The following is an 8,906-nucleotide window of genomic DNA, read 5'->3' on the forward strand; positions in this document are numbered from 1 at the left end:
TCTGTGTGTCCAAAGTCAGGAACCATGGCAAAGCTGCATTAGAAACTGTGCTTACTTTTATTGTTAGAAAGTAGTCTCTACTGCAAAGGTATACATTCATTATGATATTATGAATAGCAGGTGAAGAATGCATGCGAGAGATAACACAGCCTGATGAAATTACCTTTCAGTCTCTACTGTTTTAGTTTAAAATAACCATGATTTATTCATTCCTTAACTTTGTTTAGAGTGAGAAAGTAAATAAACATAAAATTTTTTGAATTGCTGATTCCTGTGGAAACATGCAATAGAAAGATCTAAAGCTCTATGAATGGACAAGGAAACTGATCAGGCCTGGTAAGTTTCCCTGTTTTGATGAAGGGCAAAAGTGGCTTTCTGCTGTGTTTGAAGAAGCTCTTAATATTTGGAGCCTAATTTCTGTGATGAAAGATATAAATAAACTGCAGCAGGTAGAGAAGTCTGACTGATGTTGCAGAGGTCTAGATCTAAAATCATCAAGTTAAAGCAGACCTAAGAGGTACAGAGAGGAAATAAACATTAAGTTAGGAATCAGAAAAATAAATCTCTCTGCTTTCAGCAGGGAGTGCAGTCTCCAGGCTGGTATTAAGCTCAGGAAGATAAGGCTGCTATGGATATATTCCTCATACATAAAAATTAAAGGAAGGAGGAGAGTATTGCAGTAGCTTTTTAATGTGTAGTGTGATTATAAACTTTGCATTTGGCCTCACAAATTCTCCTTCCATAGGTATTTTGCCTAAATTAAATGCAACATAATGACTAGATACTATACAAGCTTAAACTGTCTCATTTGGGAAGAGTGAACAATTATTATCATTTACAGTTTATTAGAGGAGTGAAAACCAACTGGGTCATTAGACACCTTGAGTGATTCTCCAAGCAGGAGCTGTTCTATATCTGTCTTGCTACTCCTCAAGTCTTCCCAAAGTGAAGATATGAATAGGATCCCAGATCTGGAATGATGCTTACAGTCAGGTACAAGACTTGCTGCTGACTCCATGTTATCTTAGAATTGTTCATTTTGTTTTCTAAAGAAAATTAAAACTGAGATCCCCTAACACATTTGTATTTTGTCTTGCTACCAAGTTATCTGATAACCAATGTAGGTCAAGAGGAATGGAATATTAAAGTTGACTGACATGTCATTTCTCACTTCATGACTGTAACTACTTTTATGGATGTACTCTCAACCACTAAAATCCCAAGGGCATTGATTGATGGTGTTGTGTTCTCCATAGAGCTACAATGAAATTTCTGTTAAATCAAGAAATAGATGGAGCAAGTTTTTGAGTAACTGGGAAGTTCAAGATCCAGTGAGCTTATGCATAAGATAATATTAATAGTTTGGAGTCTTCCCTGTTATTTTTCAGTGAGTATTTATTTTGTTTTGGTTTGTGTATTTGTTTGGTTTTGTATATTTATTTGTTTAATGTAATTTAATTTTTTGCTTATTTAGTTGTTTTAATTAATCATTTAATGCAATCTTCCTACCTTTAGGATCTTAACCCAGGGGTAAGTGTCACTAGAAATGTCCCAGAGTAAATTCAACATCTAAAGTTGTACACTCATCTTTTCAGTATGGAAATGACAGAAAAGTCTCTGAGAACCTGCTCTGACAAAAGATACTCATATAGTTTAAACATGATTCATGGAATGGTCCTCCCTAGGGATTCCTTCCTTGAAAGACTGTGTCATGAATGAGACATGTTGCATGATTTGTTTCTTTCCTGGGAGAGCCAGGAGACAGAATATGACTCTAAGATTAGCAGATTCTGCAAGCTAAATGGTCACTGTTCTAGATAAGACACTTCCCAGTTTGCCAAATCCTAATCATACTAAAGCAAGTGCTGAAAGAGGAGAGCAATTTCATCAGAGAATGTATCCTGCACCAAAAGAGAAAAATGCAAAGCAGAAAATTCTGGGAACAAATTTCTACTAATAGCTTTAATAGCTAATCAGTTAAGTAGTATGTGGAAGAGTTTTTCTCTTTTAGAAAATCCCTTCACCATCTGTGAGAAGATCTCATGCCACAGAGTTTGGGTGGTTTCTATCTCAGTAGAAGGGGAACCAATGACCTTGGAGACAGGCTGGGTAGATAGTTAGGAGGGCATACAAAATGCAGCATACATACTTGATCCTTTTAAAGGACCATCTCACAGAGCGGAAGATAATTACAATACATATTATGCAGAGAAAGAAATCAAAGAGAAAAACATAAATGAGTTTAGAACTGGTTAAGAATGTTTTACTAGATGTGGCAGAAAGCCACAATTCCATATCTGACAGAAAAGTTATGTGAATTTAAAAAAAAAAAAAAAAGCCTAGTTTACTGGGGAAGTGAAAGCAGCTATAAAGAAAGGGAATATAAAAAATATATAGAAACAAGGTGGAATTAAAGGAAGGAGAAGTAGAGAGCAATGAATATATATTAGGATCTATACAAAACTGAGAAAAAAGCAAGGAATAGGGAAAAAGAAAAAGAAAATTAAAAGGGAAGAGGAGAGGAGAGGTTTGGAGAGGAGAGGTTTGGAGAGGAGAGGTTTGGAGAGGAGAGGTTTGGAGAGGTTTGGAGAGGAGAGGAGGGGTTTGGAGAGGAGAGGAGAGGAGAGGTTTGGAGAGGAGAGGTTTGGAGAGGAGAGGAGAGGTTTGGAGAGGAGAGGTTTGGAGAGGAGAGGAGAGGTTTGGAGAGGAGAGGTTTGGAGAGGAGATGTTTGGAGAGGTTTGGAGAGGAGAGGTTTGGAGAGGAGAGGTTTGGAGAGGAGAGGAGAGGAGAGGTTTGGAGAGGAGAGGTTTGGAGAGGAGAGGAGAGGTTTGGAGAGGAGAGGTTCGGAGAGGAGAGGTTCGGAGAGGAGAGGTTCGGAGAGGAGAGGAGAGGAGAGGAGAGGAGGGGAGGGGAGAGGAGAGGAGGGGAGAGGAGGGGAGGGGAGGGGAGGGGAGGGAAGGGGAGGGGAGGGGAGGGGAGGGAAGGGAAGGGAAGGGAAGGGAAGGGAAGGGAAGGGAAGGGAAGGGAAGGGAAGGGAAGGGAAGGGAAGGGAAGGGAAGGGAAGGGAAGGGAAGGGAAGGGAAGGGAAGGGAAGGGAAGGGAAGGGAAGGGAAGGGAAGGGAAGGGAAGGGAAGGGAAGGGAAGGGAAGGGAAGGGAAGGGAAGGGAAATCAATGACCAAAAAGAGCTAAGGACAATACAGGAGAGCTTATCTGAAAGTAGCTTAGGAGTAAAAGGAATCTTAGTAAAGGAACAGAGCCATTATCAGATGGTAATGAGAGGTGTGTAAATATTAATACAGCACTGCTCTGTATTGTGAGGAGAAACAGGATGAAGTATTAATCATCTTACAATCACAGCATATTTTCCATCTCCATACATAGTAATGTATGAGAATACTAAAAAGCCCTCTGAATTTGGGCATTTTGAGATCAATAGCTATAAATTATTTGCTTCCAGTAATTTGGAAACATGAACTTTCTGCATTATTATTTTAACTTTGGGGTAATTCTTAAAATATTCAGGGTTTTTTTGAAGGCTAGAAGAAAGCCAGTGAGGTACTAATATTTAAAAAAAGGGAAAATAAATGGGATGATGTCAGTAACTGCAGGCCCTACTGTCATGATAATAACACTGGCAAAAGATGATGGAATGGCTGATAGGAGACTCGATATATAAAGAATCAAAAGAGAGTAAAGAAACCTACTCTCAGTCAATATGTACCAGAAATAGATCTTATCAAGCTAACTTAATATATTTTTAATAAGATTACAAATTTAGTTGCTAAAGGTAATCAGGTTGGTATAGAGTACTGAGATTTCAGTGAGGCATTCCACTTATTACCACATAACACCTTGATTAAGAAATGAGAGCAGTACAAAGTCAACATGTAATACATTAAATGGGTTAAAAACTGGCTAACCAGTAAGTCTGGAAAAGTACTTCTGAGTGGTAATTATCATCAGACCTCTGTGCTTCTTAATGGGGTCTGAAAAAAAAAAAATGTTTTATTCTATTAGTATTTTTATCAGTGATCAAGAAGACAACTTTAAATAGTAACCAATAAAGTTTGCAGCACCAGGTACAGAAGATAAGTCACTGATGCAGAACTATCTGGATTGCTTGGCAATATGGGGTCATTTTAATGTTGCCAGTTGTAAAAACCTACATGAATTCACAAAGAGTGAAGGACATATTTATGGGATGGGGGGACTGTACTGTATAAAGTAATGATGATGAAAAGGACTCTTGGGGTAAAGGCAAGGTCAGTGTTAGATAATCAGCTGACAAGAGTTCCCAGAATGATGCTGTACCAAGACGAACAGAAATTTGATAACAGAGCACACTTTGATCTACCAGACAGAAGCATAAAGGGATCAAATGGCTAGAAGTTAAACTTTAGTAAATTCAGAGTGAAAAATAAACATGTTTTCTGTAATGAACAGCTTGCTAAGGACTGATTCTCTAACATACACAGATTTAAACTTCTGTTTGATGAATTGTTTTTTATTTAATTAGATGTCTTTTCCCCTAAAAAAAACCCAAACCAAAACAAAACCCAAAACAGGCTGAGAGGTTTCAGAAAAGACCATACCAAATCATCTCACTCCATTAGTACTATTTTTGAATTCTGCATACTCTTGGCTTGTGCTTTCATTCATGCTTTTAGCAATAATGAGGCTACTATCATTAAAGTCTGATTTACCTGTATAAGAAGGATTTTTGTCCTTGTCAGGTAACTGTGATTAATGCAGCTCTGAATAAACACCATGGTTAATCACAAATACTGTACTTCCAAACCTAGGTGGGAATTTGAAATTTTGTCAGTAGTGCTTCAGGTGGCATTGTCCTAGTAATTCTTTCCAATGTAAATTGAAATGGAAAAATGGGAAAATTAGCAGAGTTTATCAGCTGGCTGCTCATGGCTTGGATGACTGGGCATTTCACTGGGTAAAAAAATGGCTGGATGTCTGGGCCCAAAGAGTGGTGTGACTCTTGGTGGTGGCCAGTCACAAGCGGTGTTCACCACGACTTGGTACTGGGGCCAGTTCTGTTTAATATCTTTATTGGTGATCTGGATGGGGGAATTGAGTGCATCCTCAGCAGATTTGCAGATTACACAAAGGTGGGTTAGAGTGTTATCTGCTTGATGGTAGGAAGGCTCTTCAGAGAGACCAGGACAGGCTGAATATATGAGCTAAGGCAAATTGTATGAAGTTCAACAAGGCAAAGTGCTGTCCTGCACATGGGTCTCAACAACCCCATACAATGCTACAGGCCTTAGGGCAGAGTGGCTGGAAAGCTGCTTGGCAGAGGAAAACCTTGGGGTCTCGATCAACAGCCAGCTGAACATAAGACAGCATCATGCCCAGGTGGCCAAGAAGGCCACCAGCATCGCCTGTGTCAGGAATAGTGTGGCCAGCAGGAGTAGGAAAATGATTCTCCTACTCTACTTGGCACTGGTCAGCCCACACTTTGAGCACTGTGCTCAGCTTTGGGGCTCTCCAAGAAAAACACTGAAGTCCTGAAACATGTCTAGAGAAGGGCAGTAAAGCTGATGAAGGGCTTGGAGAACAAGTCTTTTGACAAGCAGCTGAGGGAAGTGGGGCTGTTTGGTCTGGAGAAGATGAAGCAGAGGGGAGATGTTATTGCTCTTTCTACAACTACCTGAAAGGAGATGCTAGAGAGGTGGGTGTTGGCCTATTCTCCCTACTGTCAAGTGATAGGATTAGAGGAAATGGCCTTATGTTGAAGGAGGGGAGGTTTAGTTAGGATATTAGAAGAAACTTCTTCACTGAAAGGGTTATCAAATATTGGAATAGGCTGCCCAGAGTGCTGGTTGAATCACCATCCCTGGAGGTGTTTATAAGATGCAAAGACATGGTGCTGAGGGACATGCTTTACCACCAGCCTTGGCAGAGTTAGGAAATGGTTGGATTTCTCCAGTCTTTTCCAAGCAAAACAATTATATAACATTATGTCTTTTGGTTTTGTGGTGGTGGTGTTGTAGAAGTGTAGCATTAGGACTTTGGGGCTTAGTTGGCTTCCTTGGTTTGTTTCCTGGGTTCATGTCTTTCCCCAAGTGCTTGAAAAAGTGTGTATGTCCTAAGCGTAAACATTCCAGTTGACACTCTCTTTTTTTAAGTGCTTTGCTCCGGTTTAAATTCACAAGCATGTGTTATTTGACAGCAGGAGACAACTCATTACCTTTCCCTCCAGAAAATCCTGGAGAGGTTTGACTGTGAGCAAATTTTCCCAGAAATGGTAGAATCTTTCTGCTCTCTCTCCAAGAGTGACCAAATCCCTCTTTCTGCTTAGTTCCTGGGAAATCATAGTGGCAGCCCTATGTAAAAGACAGCAGCTCAAAGTCTGTTAGCAGGGCTTCATCTAAGAATTTGAATCAAGATCCAAATTAAGCTTTTAAATAAGGAATAAAATTTTAATCAGCCACAAGTACTTTAAGTGTTATTAAAAATCATGACCTATTTCCTTTATTAAAAACAAGAGGCTGAAAGCATTTCAAAGTCATATTTAAGCCTCCTGCTGACATTGCTACACTGAAATATGGTGGGGACTTTATTATGTTGCTTGGCTTTGTGTTAAGGGAAATTACTGACATTCTCCATAGTACATAAAATTGAGGAAACAACTAAAAATGTTTTTGTTACCTCTTAGACTTGCAAAGAGAAAGTATTAAAAGTGAACAATTTAAAAAGTAAAGTATTTTTTCATTAGAAACAAAATTAAAGTCATGTTCAATCTGCTGTTTCAGCCTACTATCTCAACATAGAGTGAGGAGAAATGAATTATATTTCTGGTTTCTGAAATCAATTTAAATAATAATTTAAAAAAAAAAAAAAACCAAACATATATAAGGAAGGAAGATAAACCTGAAATGTCAGCAATCAAATGTGATGTAAACACTGAACAAGATTCTATGCCTTTCTCTAATGGAAACAAAAGGTTATAGACTCTAATTAATAAAATGTTTATTTGTATTTCTACCTCTCTGGGTGAAATTCAATCCACTGCACTCACATAAAGCCGGAATAATTTGGGATCTATACAATGGTTGTGTAAAGAGACTGTTCGGAGTGAAATTCATCCTTCCCAATCTGAGGCTCATGACTTCTCCACACCACTGCAGTTCCCCAGACAGCTGCTCTCATGTATGTCTTTAAAATGATTGGTTGGGAATGGCAGTTGCAATCTCTCCATGCAGTTTATAAGGCTTGGAGCTGACTCTGGTGTCATATGAGTGCAATTTATATCTTCTCTTGCCCTTCCTTGGCTAAATGTCTATCCAGAGAAAAAGGTGCTCCCAACTGCACAAGAAAGTTAAAAAATAGTGGAAAAGCAAGAAATTTTCCAAATTGCATTGCAGTAGATGACAACGGGCTTGGAATGTCCCTGATTTCCAATGCTAGTCATAAGAGTGGAGACCTTTTGTATTCACTCATGAATGGATTGGAAAAGATATACCTAAACAGAAAGCACCAGTAATATTTTTGATGTGAAATCATTTTTCTGCATGTGTGAAAGGCTGAGTCTTTATTCCAGTATATGTAAGTCACCATTTGTTTTTTTATAAATATTTGTGAGAGAGGAAAAAGAGAGAAGTCTGTGTGGGCCTCGCTTTTTGTATGGATGTGCATCTGTGCGTGTGTGTTAAAATTGCCAAAGAAGAGCTGAAGAGATGGGCTGAACAATGAAACTGACCTTATTGCTGTCTACAACTACCTGAAGGGAGGTTGTAGCCAGGTGGGGGTTGGTCTCTTCTCCCAGGCAACCTGTGACAGAACAAGAGGACACAGTCTCAAGCTGCACCAGGGGAGGTTTAGGAAGAAGTTCTACATAGAGTGATTGCCCATTGGAATGGGCTGCCCAGGGAGGTGGTGGAGTCACCATCATTGGAGGTGTTTAGGAAGAGACTGGATGGGGCACTTGGTGCCATGGTTTAACTGATTAGATAGTGTTGGATGATAGGTTGGACTCAATAATCTCAAAGGTCTCTTCCAACCTGGTTAATTCTATTCTATTCTATTCTATTCTATTCTATTCTATTCTATTCTATTCTATTCTATTCTATTCTATTCATTCAAACTCTCATGTAAGAGAAAGTTTGACTGGAAATCACGCTGTTTTGCATGTAAATTTTTGGCTCATTTTGCTATAAATTTGAAAGGGTTAAGACAATATTTTGGATGGAGGCTTTGGTGAAAAACATCTAAGAACTCCATCATGTATTATCAAGTCCACAAATTATAGGACATTCTTGTTATCTTGCAACAATGAGGCTTTCAGGCCAGATATTATTTCCAAAGTCATGGAACATTTCCTCTTTGACTTTGAAAACCCCATTCAATAGTTCAGGAACAATGCTATAGGACCATACAATGTCTTGTATTGGTCCCCATGGAAGAGTTGTGAAAACACACTGTTGGTGCTTTTGCAGATGTCTGACAACAATTTATGCATTTAAAGTTTTCAACAAACAAAACTTCTATCAGCTCACCAGAAGAAAGCATTCAATTAGATTATTTCTTTTAAAGGAGACTTAAAATTTAAAGCTTTTAACATGGATTTCCAAATCTTAAAAAAGTCCTTCTTTGTCTACTAGAAGGGAGGGGGGGCGGGGGGGGAAGAAAAATGAGTACATTGAATGAAGACCTTGAACAGGACCTTCTTAGGGAAAGTTGTTTCATACTGGAAGCCTTGGTGAGTGTCTAATTAGTTCCTTTAGAGCCACTTTGAATTGAACCATAAGATTCCAATGTGTATTGAGTTTAAATTCTACTTGTGGGCTCTGCTTCCTTTGATTCTGCATTTCTGGCAAGGGGAGCTCCTTAGCTCCTTATACCACATTAATCATAATATATGGAATGGCTTCTGTGTTTGCTTCTGCA

Source organism: Melanerpes formicivorus, unplaced genomic scaffold (assembly GCF_026170545.1).
Source record: "Melanerpes formicivorus ecotype bairdi unplaced genomic scaffold, bMelFor1.0.p_v2 SCAF_15, whole genome shotgun sequence".
In the NCBI taxonomy this organism is placed as follows: Eukaryota; Metazoa; Chordata; class Aves; order Piciformes; family Picidae; genus Melanerpes; species Melanerpes formicivorus.